This window comes from Colias philodice, chromosome 9 (genome assembly GCF_061535455.1).
Source record: "Colias philodice isolate Cphi_HAF_F1 chromosome 9, ilColPhil1 Martin Lab GWU primary, whole genome shotgun sequence".
Classification (NCBI taxonomy): domain Eukaryota; kingdom Metazoa; phylum Arthropoda; class Insecta; order Lepidoptera; family Pieridae; genus Colias; species Colias philodice.
Window position 1 is genome coordinate 13,358,244 of NC_143094.1, and position 22,401 is coordinate 13,380,644.

Below are 22,401 nucleotides of genomic sequence, written 5' to 3' on the forward strand. Positions count from 1 at the left end.
GCTTTTTGTGAAAATTAAGCTCTCCGTGCCATTAGTTTTTTGTGAAAATTAAGCTCTCCGTGCGATTAGAGCTTTTTTGTGAAAATTTAGCTTTCCGTGCGAATAGAGCTTTTTGTGAAAATTAAGTTCTCCGTGCGATTAGAGCTTTTTGTGAAAATTAAGCTCTCCATGCGACTAGAGCTTTTTGTGAAAATTAAGCTCTTCGTGCGATTAGAGCTTTTTGTGAAAATTAAGCTCTCCATGCGTTTAGAGCTTTTTATGAAAATTAAGCTCTCCGTGCGATTAGAGCTTTTTATGAAAATTAAGCTTTCCGTGCGATAAGTATTTTGTGAAAATTAAGCTCTCCGTGCGATGAGAGCTTTTTGTGAAAATTAAGCTCTCCGTGCGATGAGTTTTTTGTGAAAATTAAGCTCTCCGTGCGATGAGAGCTTTTTGTGAAAATTAAGCTCTCCGTGCGATTATAGCTTTTTTGAAAATTAAGCCTCCGTGCGATTAGAGCTTTTTGTGAAAATTAAGCTCTCCATGCGATTAGAGCTTTTCGTGAAAATTAAGCTCCGTGCGATTAGAGCCTTTAATTAAGCTCTCCATGCGATTAGTTTTTAGTGAATATTAAGCTTTCCGTGCGATTAGAGCTTTTTATGAAAATTAAGCTCTCCGTGTGATTAGAGCTTCTTGTCAAAATTAAGCTCTCTGTGTGATTAGAGCTTCTTGTGAAAATTAAGCTCTCCATGCGATTAGAGCTTTTTGTGAAAATTAAGCTTTCCGTGCGAATAGAGCTTTTTGTGAATTTAAAGCTTTCCGTGCGATTAGAGCTTTTTATGAAAATTAAGCTCTCCATGCGATTAGAGCTTTTTTGTGAAAATAAAGCTCTCCGTGCGATTAGAGCTTTTTGTGAAAATTAAGCTTTCCGTGCGATTTTGAGTTTTTGCGAAAATTAAGCTCTCCGTGCGATTAGAGCTTTTTGTGAAAATTAAGCTTTCCGTGCGATTAAAGCTTTTTGTGAAAATTAAGCTCTCCGTGCGATGAGAGTTTTTTTGTGAAAATTAAGCTCTCCGTGCGATTAGAGCTTTTTTGTGCAAATTTAGCTTTCCGTGCGATTAGAGCCTTTAATGAAAATTAAGCTCTCCATGCGATTTTATGCGGTTATTAATTCGGCCGGTATATTTTTTTTATGTATGTATACCGATTACTCCGAGGTTTCTGAACCGATTTACGTGATTCTTTTTTTGTTCGATGCGGGATGGTGTCGAATTGGTCCCACAATTTTTTTTTCGGATAGGCCCAGTAGTTTTTATTTTATGAGCATTTTTGTCTGTACTCGATGACTAAGTTGATATTATGTAGCAAGTAACTTTGATTCACTTCCCGGTAACCGATTGAGCTGAAATTTTGTATACGTATGTAAATTTGATAGCGATGAAACATTATCATGACATGAAGCTGATTTGATGATGGAATCGGAAGGTGGCCATAGGAACTCAGTAATATATTGACTCAACTTTATCGAGTTTGGGCTCGTTTGATTCGTGTTGAAAAATACACTAAAAAGTATTAAATAAAAATAACTGCGTGAAAAACAACCGACTTCAAAAACGGAAAAGTAAGAAATAAAAAAGATTTGATATTATTAACTACTACATAATATTATTGTACATATTTCGCAATAAAAAGTGGCCTATGTCCTTTCTCGGGTATCAAAATATCTCTATACCAAATTTCATGCAAATTGGTTCAGTAGTTAAGGCGTGATTGAGTAACAGACAGACAGACAGAGTTACTTTCGCATTTATAATATTAGTATGGATGGCAGAAGAAGCTCGCTTTCGCTTCGCTTCGCTTTGTTGGTGCTGAAGAAAAATGATTAAATGTAACAAGATTTCTTTTATTTTTTATCTGTTAGGTATATTAAATTCTATCCGGCCGTCTATTACTCCCGTAAATAAATATATTCCATATTCTGTAAATACAATTTTATTATATAAAAAACACAAAGTGAAACCAATGAGGCATGAACTGAAAAATACTGGTCTTATTTCAATTCCAGTAAATAAAAGTTAAATTGCGTGATCAAACAACAATTTGCAATCCTCCAAATAGACTACGATACTTTGTAATGTTTAAGTTTTGTGAAAGTTTTCTAAAATTTCGTAACAACCTGGTTCGCCATTATCATACCTGAGAGTGAAGTTCTCAAAACTTTACAAAAACGACTAACTCGTATCTTGGCTCCGAAACACGAGTCCATAACTAGCATTTACATTTAGATTACTTTTGCATTTTTCGTAGTTCATTACGTGATATGTTTAAATAACCATTAATTAAATTTTGTAAGTATTTTGTTAAAGGTCATGTCCATGTCTTGAATATAAGCAACTATTACATTATTTCCATCAATTTTTATAGAATTCTAATATATCAATTAATGGATTAATCACAATCCTCCTTTAGTACGCTCAATCTGTATTTTATTATCAACTAATATTCGTTTCTTGTTTAGTTTATTTGTCGATTACAAAAATTCATACCGCTCAAGTTATTAAATCAGTATCTCATAATCAGTTGCTCACTTTATTTTCAGTCGCTCGTTTTATTATTCCCCATTTTATAATAAGTCGATGTAACAAGATGTTATTTGAAACTTGTATTAGATTATCATTCGTGAATATTTAGCAGTTTTATAGAATTCATACATAAGATTAGAATTTATAAAACATTTTGTTCTATGTAACGGGAAAAGTTTTTCACTTTACCAACCTGGGTCGTTGTACTTTTAGCAAGATCTCTCTTATATACCGTTTTTTAAAACAACGCAACAACTATGTAAATACACTAAAATAATTTATGTTAGTGAACTTAGCAGATCATTTTTAGCAGATCAAAAAAAAATGTGAGTTCTTATCGCGTGCAGTTGAGTTCTACAGTTCCTGATACTTTTTAGAAATAGTTCTGGCGTTTTTACCTTAACAAACGACATTTGAAAAAACCCGACCTGGACCCGGCTTAACGTGATGCTAAGACGTAATGCTACGACGTGATGCTACGACGTGATGCTACGACGTGATGCTACGGCGTGATGCTACGCTGTGTTGCTACGGCGTGATGCTACGGCGTAATGCTACGGCATGTGTTACGGCGTGATGCTACGGCGTGATGCTACGGTGTGATGCTACGGCATGATGCTACGGCGTGATGCTACGGCATGATGCTACGGCATGATGCTACGGCGTGATGCTACGGCGTGATGCTACGGCGTAATGCTACGGCGCGATGCTACGGCATGATGCTACGGCATGATGCTACGGAATGATGCTACTGCATGATGCTACGGCATGAAGCTACGGCATGATGCTACGGCATGATACTACGGCGTGATGCTACGGCATGATGCTACGGCATGATGCTACGGCATGGTGCTACGGCGTGATGAAATATGACATAAATAAATTTTCTAGTGTTTCATTTTACGCGAGTATTTCTAAACAGTATCAGGAACTGTAGAACTCAACTGCACGCGATAAGAACTCACATTTTTTTTTGATCTGCTAAAATTAATGATCTGCTACGGGAAGTTGGCAGATTATTTTTTCAAATGTCGTTTTTTAAGGTAAAAACGCCAGAACTATTTCTAAAAAGTATCAGGAACTGTAGAACTCAACTGCACGCGATAAGAACTCACATTTTTTTTTTGATCTGCTAAAAATGATCTGCTACGCGAAGTTGACAGATCATTTTTTCAAATGTCGTTTTTTAAGGTAAAAACGCCAGAACTATTTCTAAAAAGTATCAGGAACTGTAGAACTCAACTGCACGCGATAAGAACTCACATTTTTTTTTTGATCTGCTAAAAATGATCTGCTAAGTTCACTAACATAAATAATTTGAGACTAATTGAAGTGAAACCTCTTTACATGCGTTGAAAGTAAAATTTCAAAGTCGCGTCATGGCAATACCGTCACGTCATGGACTGAGACGATTTTGAATGAAGATGAAGTTTCACTTCTGGCACGTGTGCACGGCACACACGCTCGTTTTTATATCTATTCCAAAACTATGCAAGAATGATGTGGAATGGAATCCAGAATAGTCGGATTGCGAGCGAGGCAGTTGGGCAGAGCACACACGGAGGCGATCAATCACTGTCGCCTGCCATATTGACGACCATTAGCATTTTGATCGTTTTTCCGCCATTTTCCGCGGCACGCCGCGCCGTTTATTACACATTCTGCACTATTATAATATTTATATGCAATTAACAGCACGTAAATTTAATATTTATTGCAATTCAAAATATGTTGAATTTTACGTGTGCAAAATTACCTTTAATTTCTACAATGTAATGCAACTTTTTACCACTTTAACGTACACTGCGTTCTATTAACTATAATAATACCTACCTACTTAAATAGTATTCTATAGAGACTTTCAACCAAATAAGTAGCAACATTTCCAGCAAGATGCAGTTTTGTTGTCTCATAATAATTATCAACGTAAGCTCGCTCTAAAGTGTAGTGTTCTCTGTTATAGCAGAGCAAGCAAACGTATATGCGGGTCACATATAAAATAAATATAGGCTTTGCATATTATTCCGTCAGTCCTCGGATCACAGACACAATAGAAAATCTATTGTGTCTCGGCCCGATCGGGCCGCTCGGTGGTCAATGGGTTATTATATTATACATATTAGGAAGAAACACCGCTATAGCACACAATACAAGCTATAAAAATGTATGCAATGTTTCGTTTGAAAATCTTAGACCTGCTTTAATTGTTTTTAATGATATTTTCACAAGATGATACGTGAGTTATTCGATTGATGAAATGTTATCTCATATTATAATATGTCACGTAAATTCACTCTTGTCTCATCTCTAGATGAATAAAAAATAATTCTGAAACTTAACATTTTTTGTCGTTTTAAAACCACAATCTAGTGAATCAAGTTTAACGAACTGCAAATTCAACGTCGTAAAAGTAGCGAATTAAAAATGTTGTAAAACATAATGGTAAAACTGGACTAAAATATGAAGGCAAGCTATAACTGTAGTGCGCATTGTACGAAAGAAATTAGAGCAGTAAAAATAACTAGTTCTGTACGCTTGTATGTTTGTCTAAGCTTAGGCTTTAACTGCGGTATGTGAAGGAAATGAAACATGGAACATTACACTGCGTAATAGTTTCGGACGAAGGAGAAGGTAGTTATTAATTAGAGTTCTATAGTTTCGAATTTTTCAATGCAATTAAGCTCCGAATTGAAAACTATAGTTTGGGAATATTGATTGATAATTATTTACAGTTTAATATTTAATAATAATAATATTTCGTTAGTTATTGCTATAGGTATAGGTAACTAGATTATAAAGATAATCGGAAAAAAATAATTTGGCACTAGAAAAGCTGAACCTGTCTCATCAGCATCTAATAATTATGTGTATATGTAGATGCGTAGTTTGTTTCTGTAAATTTCGATATTCTTAAACTAGAATTTAAAGCATTAGTAGATTTAGATTAATACAATGTACATTGTACATACATCCTACTAAAGACAAAATGAGAGCAACAAGATTTTCTGACTCCTCAACTAAACTTTTTATCGTTATTTATTTACGTTCGTGTAATCAAAACTAGTTTAGCATAAAGTTCTGGCCTTTTGACGTGTACCGAGTTAAATTTTTCGTGGAATCTCACAGAAAACTCAATTTCAGTTTGATTTCAAGCGATGTTGAAATGTTTGGTAATTGTTCAGCTGTTCACGAGTAACCAGTTTATACGATACAGAGGAGTTTTAAATATTCATGCATCAATATACATAAAAATCTTATTTAACGTTCATCATTTGTTTTCCAAGCAATTTTTTGCTAGCTTTACCCTGTGGTTTTGTTTGTGGTTAATTTTAGTTAGAACATCGACATCATCGGCATCGGAAATATGAGAAGACGTTTTCTCTAGAATGAGGAAGATATATTAGGTTATCATTTGAAATGAAAACCTAAACATTTATGTGGGTGATTTTTCAATCCTTGGTTAAAATTAATTACTAAAATAGATTATTCAACAGCTATTTCGAAAAATATATTCAAAATGCACGTCTTAAACTTAATTGGTCGGATAAGTTTTAAAAAGGACTGAAATATTGTTTCTGATTCACCAAAGTGTATTTGAGAAGAGCATTTGAAACTTCGCTAATTTGGACTGAATATAATCCCAATACAATAAAACCGTGACAATTATTATTTATTTATTTATTTATTTATTTAGACATACCAACAGAGTACACATAAAAATTATAACAATTAGATCTTAACAACTAACGAATATTAATGTGATGTATACACCAATTACAGGTATGCACAAGAAAACTTAAACATATAATTACGTTACTGTTATTTTAAGTGCTTAAATAAATTTAACTACAAAAATAAAATAAATAAATCGTTAAACATTTTTTTTACTGAATTTTTGTACCAAACAAGAATTTAGTAATTTTTTTGCGAAAAACTACAAGTGAATCAAAATTTATGTCTATTATACCACCCAACGACTTACATAGGTCATTAAAAGTACTACATATACGAGTTACTGGAGAGTTTCTACCAACATTATTACGACAATTTGGAAGGTCAAAAACTTTAAAAACAGGATAACGTGGTAATTTATTTGGAACAGCAAACCTAACTAGACTTAAGATTTGCGGGCTATGATTTATATTTCTGAGGATTTTAAGCAGGAACATAGTATCGCGCAACAATCTACGATTACGAAGTGAAATCATTTTGAAGAATGATAATCGATATTCATAAGGCGATCTGTGTGAAATTCCCGGTGAAAGGAAAGCTATATGTCTGGTAAATATACGCTGAATGTTTTCAATTCTTTGAGAGTGAACAGCATAGAACGGATTCCAAACTACACTTGCATATTCAAAATGGCTTCTAACTAATGAATTAAAGAGTAAAATTTTGGTCTTTGATTTAAAGCATTTTGTGTTTCTTTTAAGAAAACCTAACAATCTACTGGCCTTTTTAACGATAGCATCAATGTGTGAACAAAAATTTAGTTTACTATCAACTAAGATTCCTAAATCGCGGATCTCGTTACCAGTTTCTATATTCTGACCATTAATGACGTAAGATGCTATAATTGGTTTCTTTTTTCGGGAGAGTTGTAAGAAGAAACATTTTTTAGCATTAATTATCATACCGTTTTTATTACACCAATCTTCCAACCTATTGAGATCCATTTGTAAATCTGAGATATCATGTTGTGTTTTAATAGTTTTAAATAATTTTAAATCATCGGCAAAAACAGAATAATTACTTTTTTTGAAAACAGAACATAGATCATTAATAAAAATCGTAAATAATATTGGCCCCAGATGTGACCCTTGAGGTACACCTGAGTCAGATATGTAATAGTTGGACACATATCCTTTTACCGCCACACTCTGTATTCTATTTTTTAAGTAACTGGTTAGCCAAGCAAGCAATGATCCATGTATGCCGAGAGATTCAAGTTTCAATAGAAGGACATCATGCTGCACCACATCAAACGCACTAGAGAAGTCAGTATAAATTGTATGAACTTCATTGCCTTTGTCAACTTCGTTCGAAACAGTGGATATATAAGAAACCAGGTTTGTTTCAGTAGATCTACCTTTTTGAAAACCATGCTGGTTACTATCAATGAAACTGGAAGTATGACTTGCGATAACGGGACACAAAAGAGATTCAAATAATTTAGAAACACATGATAAAATTGAAATTGGACGGTAATTTTTAATGTTGGCTGAATCGCCTTTCTTATAGACGGGCACTATTCGAGCCTTCTTCCATTCAGAAGGGAAAGTACCACAATCCAAAGAGCGGTTGAAAATTAAATATAAGGGCAGCGCAATGACTGTACAACAGCGTTTAACAAATAACGGAGGAATTCCGTCTGGACCGCAACCCTTCGATATATCCAATTGTTTTATTTTTTTCATTACTTCACGTTCAGTAAAATACACCTTGCCTAAGGAGGGATGGTTACGATAGGTTATACTTGGTATAGAAAACGTTTTGTTTGAACAATTATTATTTTTAAAGACAGATGAAAAGTTATTAGCGAATAGATTGGCAATATCAACACCATTTTCTGCATATTTATCACCGAGGTACATGCGAGAAGGTAATGAACATTCATTCCGACGCTTTGCGTTTATATATTTCCAAAAATGTTGAGGATTCTTATTGATACCGTCTTCCATATTTTGCTTATAACTGTTTAAGCATTTTTGGTGTAATTTATGACAACGATCCCTCAAAATGTCAAACTCAAGTTTATCGCGAGGATTTTTGAATTTACGAAATTTAATACGCAGCCGTTCTTTTTCTCTCAAGAGTCTAATGAGTGAATAGTTATACCAGGGTGGGTATTTACCTTTTGTGGGGTTACGTTTAGGCACGAATTTACGTATAGCGTCAAATAATATATCATAAAATTTCAAAACCATTTCGTCTACATTATTGCACGCCTCGAGAACAGATGAAAAATTTATTAATTTTAAATAATTTATAATTTCTGAATAATTAGCCTTATGAAAATTAAATTCACAGCGGTTTTGACTACGCAAATATTTCGATTTAGCATTTGTAATTTCAATAAGCAGTTGGGGGTGATATGTATCCAATTTACTTAAAATGTCTAAAGGTTGCGATACGTGTACATTATTTAAATTAGTTAGGACAAGATCAAGAATTCTGCCGTCTTTATTTACAATATTATTGTACTGATTTAAATTATTCACCGCCATGAAGTCAACAAAACTGCTATCCAAAATACTATGGTAGTTAGATGGTTTGCAGAATATATCATCATTGTCCTTAATCCATTTAATTGAACCAAGATTAAAGTCACCTAATATGAGAATGTCATCAACATTATTCACAACAACATCATTTAAATTATCTAAAAATTTGTTGAGGGTTGATAGACTAACAGGTGGTGGTAAATACACGGAACATATAGCAAGTTTTTTACTTATTTTGTGACCCTGATTCGATTCATTACTAACATCAACCACAACCCACAAATCCTCTAAGGCACAGTTCTTGACCTCCCAATTACAAACGCGATAAGATTTCAATTTATTAGAAATGGCAATCATAACACCTCCTCCGTCCGTTTTATTACTATAGCTATTTTCGAAGGGGTCACGATCATTACGGTAAACATTATATCTATTGTCAATGAATTCACCATTACTTATTTTAGAGTTAAGCCACGTTTCTGTAAAAACAATAATGTCATACGAGCAAAGTAAAATATTATTAAACACATTATTCGTTTTTGTCCGTATACCTCTCACATTTTGATAATAAATATCAAGCATGGTCAACATTAAACTACTACATCACTCATATCGGTATCTGGTCGCAATTTATTCTAAAGACTGGAGTGCATCGTAATTTCGTACGGTCAAAACCGGACCAAACTCATTCTTACGAACAAAGATTTTAGCATTTCTGACCCAGACAAATTTAAATCCTCGTTCTTTTGCCTTGAGACGAGTGGCAGCATGGAGTTGCTTATTTGCAGAAGTCAAATGCTCGGAGACAAATACAGGCGATCTTCGGCCGCCGATTCCTAAATGATGTGACGAAAGTTTATCCTCAGGGTTGTTTTTATTATATTTAGCAACAGCGGCCAAGATTGTGTCGCGAATACGAGTACTTCGTAATTTTACAATAATCGATCGTGGACGGATACTCTCCTTGTTAAATTTAGCAACTCTCGTAACATGCTGAACGTCACTTTCTTCAAGAGGAGCGCCTATAGTCTTCGAAAGCTGAATTATTGTATTAGACAATATTTCACCTTTATTTTCAGGAACTCCGTTAATCTCAAGGTTGTTCTCGCGGAGTTGTTGTTCAATTATGTGCAACCTAGATTCAAGATCCGAAACTGTCGATTTTAATTTTCCGTTTTCTGTTTTGAGTTCATCCACTATGTTATTCCGTTCTTCTAAGGAAGTCTTTAATGTTTCAAATTGAGTATTAAAAAAGCTCAGCGAATCATTAAAGCAGGATATTTCTTGATGTATATTTTTGAGTTGCTCTGATATAAGCTCCTTAATAGTATTCCGGAGACTTTTAGCTAATTCGTCTTTCAAAATATCCCTCAAGTTGGCAATCGTGACGGGCTCATTACAATCTCCCTCAGAAACAATAGTGTTAACGTGTTGGCTGCGCATACGCGTGTTAACATACGCATCACATAGATTGTCCTGTGTAGCCGTTTCGTTGCTCATAGAATCACTTTTCGTGCTTCTGAGAGGAGTATTACTATTATCGAGCTTCGGCTGTTTACAGATGCATTCTTGACATTTCCATTTATTTTTCTCATCAAGATTCATACTATTATGGAAGACTTTTGATGAAATATTCGCACAGTAAAGATCATATTTTTTCTTACATAATGAACAAGTTAGGTATTCTCTATTTGTAATTGCGTTACAACAACCGGTGCACTTGCCTCTTGCTGATGACATTATCAATTATTATAAATAATAGTAAAAATAATGAGCCAGTAATAAATAATAATTAATTTGATAGACACGGCCGTGCGCAAAGCGTTAAAGCGCTGCAGCGGTGGTAGTGCAAGCGAGTTATCTATGCGTTGAAGCGACGCAATGTTTTTGCCGGTAGTCGTGTGTCAAGGTCACGGAGTGCAAAATAATAGTTTCTTAATTACTCACGAGTACAAAGTTGCTTCGCCTTTATTTTATAACCACTTTTTCTGCTTAAATTACTCTTCCAAACAATGTGTAACACGTATCAAAATAGTGATTGTGATGGTGACAATTTAAAAAATAATACGGAGAACAAAACAGTACGTAATATCTATTTGACAGGTGACAAATCACGATTCGATCGATTATGTTATCTATTCAATATTTTCGATGAAATATAAAACGATTTTGGGTATAATAAAATTTATGTTTATTCAAAGATAAATAAATAATTTTAAATATGAATGCATTGGTGCGTGCGAACTAACATACATAAATTTTATTCCTGAACAATAATGCTACAGATGACCCTACACCGTCCATTGCCTCATAAACCAAGCTCTATTCTTCTAAAATGTCTAATAAATCATATTATCATCATAAAATAACTTCAGAATAAAGTACATGAATACCCCAACTAGTAACTTTAATTTAATCCAGCCATAAATGGTAGACAAACACGCCAAAAAGGTCCAACAAATTGGAAAGCATCGCAACATCATGGAGCGCTATATTTCACGTTATTTGTTTTACTACCGAGTGAAATATGCAGTAAAAAACTTTCCATAAACTGGATCCGAAAGTTTGTAAAATATTCGAGCAATAATTCAGTGAAACCGACTAAATGAAGTAAAAATTGGTTTTCGTCTGAAGTTGTTATGACTTTCCGGATTGCGGTATCAACCCGAATGCACTTTTTATACACTCTGTTGACGAATGTTTGCTATCTGAGATTGATGGTGGGGAACTAGGGCTGCCGCTATTTTTATTGTGGTTTAAGCATGCAAAACAGATGGATACACTATAGTTCAACAGGACACTAAAGGATATTTCAATCATTTTCTATTTGTTAGTTTTGAAATTAGGCAAATTAAATTCTTTTAAATTGTAAATTAATACTATTTAAATAACTATGTTGTTATATAATGTCTTAAATCAAATACATTATTTTTATATTCAATAGTCTTTTTCTTGCAACACCTTTACTTGGAACTAATACATATTAATGTTTACGTGTTGTACCTTCTCACCGGAATGATGACATTATACACCAAAATAAATGTATTCATACACAACCAAATTCTCTTACAAGCCGGATTTCAATTTTCTCGGATCAAGATAACCCAAAATGTACTACAGTAATATCTTCATGAAATTGTTTAATAAATATGTAAAGTAAAAATAAATGAGAGGCAGCCCTACGAGCCCTAGACAGGGTGGCAATATTTGGGGAGACTGAACTGTGAATGATAGTTTTTCTTATTTATGATGGAAAAAATTCGCGGAGCGAATAGCCTTATATGTGGCTGTATTTTTATTACTTCTATGAGTTTGTAATGCGTCTATAAAATTATTTCAATGTGTGTGTATTTTTGACATTTTTATAAACTGTATTCTAACTTGGTGATCTTCATATTATTTATTTATTTTATTTATAATCTTTATTGCATACAAAAACAGAAAAAACAAATTTTGTATAAAAACAGGACATCTGAGGCAAAGGGCGACTTTATAGCTTCAAATGTAAGAGGCTAATATTAAGTGTTCACTATATAATATTGACGGGGATAAAGCAAATCTACGACATAGCAATCAACTAAATCTAGATAGCCAAGAGATTCAAGACTTTTAAATAGACTGAATCTATGCTATTAAAGTTTTACGATACAAAAGAAACAAAGTTATTACAATACAAAGATTTAGTGCAAAGTAAATGAGGCAACAGACTCTACAGTGTCGCAGTATGCTACATTAAACCATAAAGTATTGCTACGTCGTGTTTTATTCGTAATTTGTGCTTTGTAACACCAACATATTGTACACAAAGAATGCAAGAAAACATTTGCTTTTGTATGCATTTTTTATGTAAACCGTAGAGAATAGGATGCTGAATTAGTTAGGAAATGTAGATATAGTTATCGCTCTTTTTCTATTAATCTTACTACATAAGTTAATTAAAAACATGACTGATCGACTACTAATTTTATAAATAAGTACCTTAAGTTTTTAACTTGCATGTTTTAGGGTTAATCTTCGGAAGTACTGATCCGATCATAATATTATTCTAGCATTGTTAAAAAAGTACACTTTTCAAGAGTGAGATAGGATATTTTAATATACCGGGCGAAGTGGGGCCAAGTGGTAGTAGTACATAGTACGTAATATTACACTTAAGGTTAATAACTTCTAAATAGTCATATGTACTTTATGTAGATCCATTATCGATTGGTGGTAAATTGAGATTTGAGTTAAACCGAAATTATGCTAACACATAAACACATAATCTAATTTATAATATAAACACCGCAAAAGCCAATGTGTTTGTTTACTATTTGCAATTGATGCTCTGAATTGATTTCTCATATTTTTTTTAGTTCAATAGAACCTAATAAAATATAATATTTGCTACATTGTGTCCTTAACTAATTAAAATAATTGTTTTAGAAGCAGTAATTACGTGATCAACCACGAACTAGGTTGGTATATGTGGCGCTTATCAAACTTGGAGATTTTCAAATATAGGTAGGTAAATAAGATTAATTTTTACACTATTTAGGTATATTCATCAAGTAGTACATCAATCTTAAAATATGTTAAATGCTTAAAACTAATTTTGGCACAAACAACGGGCAAATCTGGGATATAAAGTTAATTGCTTTGCATTTGAACACATAACCTCATTCTGGAGAGGGTTGGGCCAGACAGTGATTTGTAGCGAAGCGATTGCACGGGCGTGCCGTCGCGACCAACAGGCTGCCATCGACCGTTTGCAGTGTTTTAATGCCAATTAAACTAATAACAGATATATGTATTAATTATCATACTAATTAATTCGTAAGGGACCATGTTCATACATAAAACTGGAAAAAATATTACGTAGTAGCCTGAAAAAGTACTTGATAATTAGATACTTTTTTTATTGCCAAGTAAATGAGCTGACAGATCACCTGTTGGAAAGTGATATCCACCGCCCCTTAGCATTGCGAGAATATTCTACAAATTAAAAGATTTATAACCAAATTTATATGAACCCTTTGAACCAATTGTAAAAATAAAGTAAAATGTAGAGTTATTAAAGAGAAATCACATAAAAAAATATTAAGATTTCGTAGAGACCATTAAAAATTGAATAAACTTAGCTATCGTCATCCAATACCCCTTCAGTTATGATCTTTCATCTCGTTTATTAAAAATTATATTGCATTTTCCAAGAGGATACAGCTATTTGTTTCCAAGTGCATAAATACTTCATTTCATAGCAACTATAAAGAACAATATTGAGACGCGCCCGTTCTCGCCGCTCCGCATATTTAATTTGTACTTGAAACATTTGCTTTTTCTTTTTAATAAGTTCCCGTATTTGATCTTTTGGACGTTCAACTTTTTTATTTGCTTTTTCATTGCATTCTTATAAAGATGTAACGCTTACAATTTAGCTTGTCTGAATTATATTAAAATCTAAGACTGTCCATTGTTCAGGTTCAGAGCAAATAATTTAGACTTCATTACGAAACAGCAATTTATTTCAAAGTATTTACTCAATGTGTATTTGCTTTAAACGTTCACAAATTGTATTCACCCAGTCTTTCAATATTCGACTCAATCAACTAGAAACTCAAAGATTGTCCTCTTAATAGCACTATCGATTTATTTTTATTTGCACAGACAGTACGAGCTCATAAATAATGGTATTCTGGTACAAGTTAGCAATGTAAACTCAATCGGTGACACTGGCAAATAAGGAGCGAGATAAACAAACGCTTGATATTCATGCTAACTGTATCTGCGCTTCAGAACAACCGTAAATTATTCAGACGAATCCGTCCCAACAATACATTGAAATAATCGCGTTACATTATGTATGATTGCCAAGAGGCCAGGTCTGATCTCAGCATTGTCGTCAAAGATTACCGCCGTACGTGCGATACAATCTCTGACCTTCCCGACTCCAGCCGCGGGTTTTGACTAAGAAATATTGAAAGCCGATTATTTTTGACGTGCGAATGTTTTGAATCTATTACCGTTCACGTGAATTGCGTCAATGACCCAAATGTAACCCATTTTGTAGTCTTTAGAAGCAGATTTTACGCATCAAGAATCTCTTTACGACATCAAACATACTGATAATTTAATACCGGTGCTTTTAAATCCCTCTGTCATGGCCGCTTCGATATTGATTTCGTTATTCATTATTTTTAACGCGAATTCCTTTTATGTCAAGATGAAAGATCATAAAATATAATAAAGAAATCTGTAGCTGTCCTCAATGCTGGAGCATTTGGTAATCAACTTTTTTGAATAAAAATAATCTTGCTCTTAATACACATTATTTTTTATCCAAATCTCTATTAAGTTTTAATAAAATATTATGACGTACTTTTCAGGGGAACCTGTTAAGTTTAAGATCAAATAAGGATGGTTTTGCATTATAAAAACATAAATGAAACAGCAAAATTTTCATAACTTCCCCAAAATATAACTAAGTTGTTGGTACAAATAGATCGTTATCTAGCCGAATATACGAAAAATTCCCCTTCGTTTATACGAAAGCTGTAACGTTATATGCGCGAACACGAGGCGCTTTCCCAAATATAAGAAATTCAACACAACATGTAGGTCAAGTCTCTACTTGAAGCGAATGTTTCAAAGATTTATATGACACCTGTCTTTATAAATATTAATATTTTGTGTTTTGTTTGCAAATAAATGGTGTAAATGTATGGTGTAAACAGTTTATGGAAGTGTACCTGTGCAATGTGCATGTTATCAAAACAACAAATTGAAAATAAGTTTAAAGATATATTTCCGAATGCTATATTTTGAGGGTTTTACGTTACACTTACTTTAAAAAAGTTGCACAAGAAATTAACATAAATCTCATATGTCTAAACAGGTAGAGTTTTCAAGTAACGTGTTTAATGGTGCCTCACCCAACCTCTTCAGACAAGTCGGTTACTACCAAAACCCAAATAAAGTGGCCATAAAACAAAAATAGAATTCCTATTTCCATCGCAATATGAATCAAAATTATACTTAACTCATAAATTGCGAATGTAGCGGTCACAAAGAATCGTATATAGGTTACGGGAGCTAGGGCAGAGGGGCAGATGGGGCAAGGGGCAATGAAAGGGCAATAAAGCCCTGATACGTCTTTAAGCGCCCACTAAACCATTAATGTCGCTTTGCTTATCGTAAAACGGTCAAACAATACACGATTTTATGGTGCCCATATATCTGATGGATTTAACATACGCTGTAAGTAGTTTAAGGTTTTTTCGTGGAGGTGACGAGAATTGGGTTAAAGGTTTAGAGAAATTAATATGTTTAATTGCGGTAGCGCTAATTTTCCTGTAACCTATATACAACCACCAGGCTGTTAAAAGTGCGGTAACACTGTTTGCTGAATTATTTTTAAACCTCAAAATTATCATTTGTAGCATTTTAACCCTCCGTGCACCATGTGGGGTTTAATACACCCCAGCCATACAAAAAATCTTTGTATCTTTTCCAAACATTGTGCGAAAGTCTTGAAACCTCGTGTAGCTGGAGTTGCGACCTTGCCAGACCTCTTAGCGACATTGGTTTAGTAATAGCGTCGCAGACGCGGTAAACGGACGCCGTCAAAGTGCAGCTGGGTGTCAGAAACCCCACGTAGTTCGGGACGTCCACTAAAAGGTGAGCAGTATGGTGTGATAAAATACGACTATTTTTATATAAATATTTATTTAGTTTGTTTTTTTATTATTTAAAATTATCTGAAATTGTTTCTAGGGCTCATTATGGCTCATCACATCAATGAAAATGCAATAATATCCGCACTTATGGAAGAAAATGATAGCGATACGGATGAGCTGTTTCTACCTGGAAGTGAAGATGACTCGGATCACTTGAGCATTCAGTCTGAAAGTGAAAGTGAAGAGGATGTACAGGATATTAATTTTTAAGCTATTGCATAGCTTCTATCGCGGGCTTTGAGCGCGGGGACCGAATCCAGAAATTCCGTAACGAAAAACCTCACGCTCCCCACTCCGACGGGCACGGAGGTGTGGTTTGAAGGCATAGCATGCAATATCTTTACCGCGGCAGTCCCCGAGTGCCACACGTATTTTTTTTTTCTTAAAGTCTTACCGAACCGAACATAGTCTTATTTTAGTTGGTAAAAAGTACTATTTCTGTTACATAGCCTAAAGATATAATAAATGTTTATAATATTTGATAAATTTATTTTATTTTTAACCTCTTATAGTCAAGGGATAATAATAATATACACATTACAAATTTACAATAAATACTAGCTATAAAAACGTGGAAAGATTATTGGGTCCAGGAAACCCCACGTAGTGCAGGACGTAACTTTTATCCACGTGGTTCACGGAGGGTTAATTGTATGTATATTGTAAAGGCACATTTTGAGGCCTCACTTCTCTGCAAATGGATTGCCGACTTTGTAAGAATATAATTCAGTTGGGGGAAAAAAAGGAAAGAAATAGTTAAGGTAAGGAAAAGGATACCGTCCAGAATACACATAAATAACTAACACTTTACAATACTGATTTTATACCTACTTGATGTGTTAGTTGAGATTTCTTTGCACTAAATTAATGATTCAAGTGGTTTAAGCACTGAAGAAGTTCCAAATTTATTCATCTAAAAATTCATAAAATTTCCTATCTCATTTGGATTATAAAATTATAATTTTCAGTCCGCGCGGTCGCGGTCAGACAGGAAACGTGATTTTATCTCATATTTAAATTTAATCCACGGCTCAATTATCTATTTATATGTTTCCGTTGGATGATTATATAATCATTTAATTCGACATTTTAATGTACAAAAGATATTTTATTCAATTTTATATTTATTATTTCATATAAGAACTAAACAAAACACGATTTCACAGACAAATAAATTAATCACAAGCATAATAGTCATTTTATTAATCTATTCGTTAAACTCCCTCCAATGAACCGACGATTTTAATTAAACTATATTATTAAAATCAAAAATAATGACTTGTTATGTCCCATACTTTAACGCAACATACAATTCGTATTATTAAGTACCTTTGTAATACATCCATCAATATGTAACAGTCATTTCATCAGTTTCATGACCCATCAGCTTGCAATCACGCAATAATTACAATTCGAGTCATTACTACCGCAACTCGATGCAAACTCGCACTCGATCGGACCGTTTGTTCGAGTTTCCTCTCAATCAGCACAATCCAGTTATGTTGCTGATACTCCGGGATAACTGAATCCGATCCGAGCAAATGTAATCACTCAGTTAAATTACTTCGTTGAACAGATTTAACTCATGCACAGATGCTATGGGTATCTTGTGTTTCAATTTACGCGTGACAAACAAACAGGAAATAAGAAAAAGCTAGCTAGTTTTATCAGCTATAGGAAAGTAGTGATAACTACTTTAGATGAGAACTTTATGGATCAATGTTAAAATTGTTGCTATCTCAGTCCATGACCACTATTAAATAATAGACAATAAGTCACTCTTATAAATAATCAAGAGCTTTGGAAAAAATTTGATGCTGTTCATATTATAAGCATTGATTCAGAAAGAAGAAGTTAACGGCTGTAGGTATATGAAATTCAGAATCGTACAAAATTATACAATGTCACAAAAAAATATCGAATGCAAATACAAATACCGCGGGAACAAGCAATAAAATCTACTTCATTAAATAAATATAACCCCATTACTTTCTATTCATTCGTATGAATAAGAAAACATTTGAGAATTTGAGAAGTTGGCGGGGAGCCAGCGCTTGCGAAAGATACGCCTAATTCGCGCCGCAGCTATTTGTTTGGAGATTTTAAAGAATAACATCCAATTATTCACTTAATTTTATTTAAAGACGGCGATAAATTATAAATAAAGTCGGTTTACTTGCCGCTGTTTATAGAGTTTTTGGATCACAAACAAAATTAGATTTTAACTGCTCAGTCATTGAGTTGAGTTGCGAACACCTTTTTATGGTGGAGGATGGCTAATGCTTCTGACGTGTAATTTATTAGAAGGTTTAAGGTATGCAAAAGTACGTACATGAATGTATGATAATTTCTCACTACCGAAAATACAGATTTCTTATTAATTTTCCTATATCTTAGTAAGGTAAGTATCAATTAGTATATTGAACTATTTATGTATTTATGGAATCTGGATTGTACTCATGAAACCGCCGAAAGATGAAGTCAAATCTGAAGTGTAAATAAAGTCGAAAGAAAAGTTCACTATGCTAATCAAGTAATCAATAACAAACATACATACCATTAGTTTTCTGCTGCGGTGGATATCTGATTTTTCGTTTGATCTTCAAATCTGTAACAAAAAATATAATTAAACACTAGTAAAATTATACTAACGAAGATCCTACTAAACGAATTTCCAACATGGCGTACTCAGAGATTATGGCATTTATCTTACAAGCGTACTTTCTATTCTATGAATCTAAAACGACAGAAGACATAAGCAGAAATACTCATAGATAATTTGTAAGCCAATTTACTACGTATTTAAGATTTAAATATTTTATATCAAAAATATTTCCGTCATTTGGTCAATTTATTTATACGGAAGCAAATAATGTGGGAGTTGATTATTTTTTCCCGTCTCTATTCATAAATTGGGTTTTCCATGATGTAACATTTAGATCTAAATTATTATTTTACGTACTTACATTAGTTGAAGTTTTATTATTATTTTAAAATAAGACCATGAAAATGTAATAGATGAATAGACAGCTGCTTTACTCTAATGCAAATATAAAGTAGGTGTATTATTACTGAATATAATATAAGTGACGAGATATTATAGTTTCTAAACATATCCCCTTATCTATATTATGTTGTGCCAAAACAATTCGAAAATAATAGTAATATTACAGATACATTTTCCAAGCAAACAATACTTCTGCGCATAAAGAACGCTATTGAAATCATATTATGTATTTACGACTGCTTATATACATAATTATGTAAACATAGATCATCACTATATTCTTGCTCACACTATAAACTAATTTCCGAAAACCAATCTACGCTACACTGCTCATTTCTGTGCAGTAACAAAGATTCACCATCCATGAAAATCGTGATAATGGCCTTATAATAGGATTGGGAATTTTGCACATTGTTCCACTCTAAGTTATTTCAGGACACATTATTCGTTAATATAGAAAACAAAAATGAACTGAGTATAGTTCAATGTTCTCATCTTCCATTGAAATATTCTTTATCAAGATAGGTATTCGTGCAAGATAGATTTCAGGAATGTTAAATATTAACATTAAAAAATACCTATTTTACGAAAGAAATTCTAATGAGAATAAAGTACATTCCACTCATATTTATCTTTCACGTCTTTAATCATTTTTAAAATCCTTAAATATTACTTTAATCTTCCTCCAAGGACAGCTTTTTAAATATAATATGATATAAATAGTACTAGCTTAGAAGTTCCTTGTTCTTGTTTGTATACAAGCTTTACCCCGCGGTTTTACCCGCATTGCTCCGCTCCTACTGATCTTAGCGTTATCATTTAAAGCATATAGCCTACCTCGATAAATAAGCTATCACTGAAACACCAATTATATTCGTTGTTAGCAGAAATGAAACCCATAACATTTAAAATATACGGTAACACTCGTGATTATTGTAACCTTTCAAAACCCATCACAGCAGTTGCTAGATTGTCATTACTATACTTCTAACTTGATCACTTTCTAGCGAACCTATATATCCAATAACACCAGATCCATCACGCGGTCACACTAGCAAACTTATTTATTTGTATGCAATTTTCCAGACGATGCACAATGCACTTACTTGTGTTCGTGGATTGCAAACAAAACCATGTACGTGCTAGTCAATAAGATTTCTATCTTCACCTTACTATTGTAATGTTTAAGTGTGATTTTAATGGCGTTTGTATTTATATGTATAAACAATGAAGAACAGGCTGAACGGCTATCGTTGGTAGATTATGCAATTATTTTCTATATATTGTTTTTCAGTATAAGAATATTTAATTATAAAGTAACATAACATTACGTGAAATAAACATTTGTCATTTGTGTATGTATTCTTTGTTCACTTAAATAGATTTTCAAGTACATCTTATTCAATTGAAGACGTCTAACAATTAATGAAGTAAACACTTTACAAGTCATTTACAACACTTAAGAGCAATTGAATGTTAAAATTTTCTTTTATATACAAAAATCTATAAATCTTAATATATATAAATCTCGTGTCACAATGTTTGTCCTCAATGGAATCCTAAACCACTTAACCGATAATAACAAAATTCGCACACCATGTGCAGTTCGATCCAACTTGAGAGATGGGATAGTTTAAACATGTAGGTAGGGCGAAGCCGGGGCGGACCACTAGTCAGATAATAAATGGATGGCAAAAATTCAAAATATTGCGTAACATTGAGAAGTCTAACAAATAACGCGAACAAAGTTGGATTCAAAGAAAAAGTAAAATGTTTTATGTTTATTATTGGCTTATTCTATTTATAATTTCTAATTTCACTGTACGCATTGATAAAGCTAAATTATAAATTTATAAAGAATATAAAACATTCGTTCACGATACTCGATCGAATCGACTAGTGGTCGAATTTGAATGCCTGTAAACCAAAAATATCAAATTCAAAGGTAAATTATTTTTATTGTTAGTGCAATTATTATCGTTTGGTTTAGAATCGTATTTTAACCAAAACACAGTAAAATAAAGTTTATCCGCTTCAATAATAAATAATTGGTCTGAATAAGACATGAATAAAAGAACATGTGGAAGTAGGACGATTGTAATATTATTTCTTAATTGCGAAGGGAATCGGTCTATTTGACTTGCCGGCCCAATGGATATAATTTGGAAGTACCTAGTACATAATATAGGTAATATAATATTACTATGTGAAACGAAAATTTTATATCAATAGCGCTATTAAAATGATGATCTCTATATCTCTACAAGACCGCTACAAAAAGTACTATTTTCAATAAAAATAAAAATAGACTACACAAAATCCTCAAATATAATGAAACAGAATGTATTTTAAGAGCGGAATTAACAAAACTTTTTACCGCGTGAAAGTTCTGCTTTTAATAAAGACTGAAAAAGCTTTTACTTGGCTCTTAGTTTTTTGTGTTTTTATAAAGATGTTCAGGTGGATTACGCACTTGTAAAATTACGTATTTTGTTCTAATTTGCTTTGATTGTGTTGACGAGTACCTACTAACATTTTGTCCCTAGTTTTTGCACTTACGAGATGAATATAAAATAAACTGACTCCAAAAACATTATAAATAGATGATAATAATGTTATGAATACAATTATATAATTTTAATAAACATATTTTCTATTTTCGTATTGTTTACATAAACAATTATAAATACTGTTTTGTATACGAATAAAATGTAGTAGAAATATATTCAACTGTTTAAAAATACTTCATCGTTAACTTTCCAGTGTTTGTAATTTGTGATGTTTGTGATTTTCACATTCAATAATTTATGACTAGAAGGATGTAAAGTACAATTCTGTCCAATAAATAAAACGATTACACTTCTACACGAGTCGCACTGGGTGGTAAGAAGATA

General features: G+C 33.0%; 1 protein-coding gene and 1 long non-coding RNA gene across 3 annotated transcripts in view; one reads left to right on the forward strand and one right to left on the reverse strand.

Annotated features, from left to right (window-relative positions):
• Positions 1 to 22,401, forward strand: part of LOC149486210 (uncharacterized) — a 493,671-nt gene that overhangs the window by 455,041 nt on the left and 16,229 nt on the right. The gene's annotated exons all lie outside the window — the stretch shown is intronic.
• The window catches only part of LOC149486225 (somatostatin receptor type 2-like), a 122,036-nt gene that overhangs the window by 49,197 nt on the left and 50,438 nt on the right, over positions 1 to 22,401 (reverse strand). The window contains exon 2 of one of the 2 annotated variants that reach the window (XM_089699556.1): positions 19,058 to 19,108. The exons of the other annotated variant lie outside the window; for it this stretch is intronic. The gene's annotated coding sequence lies outside the window, so the exon portion shown is untranslated. The remainder of the gene's footprint in view (positions 1 to 19,057; positions 19,109 to 22,401) is intronic. 2 annotated transcript variants of the gene reach the window in all.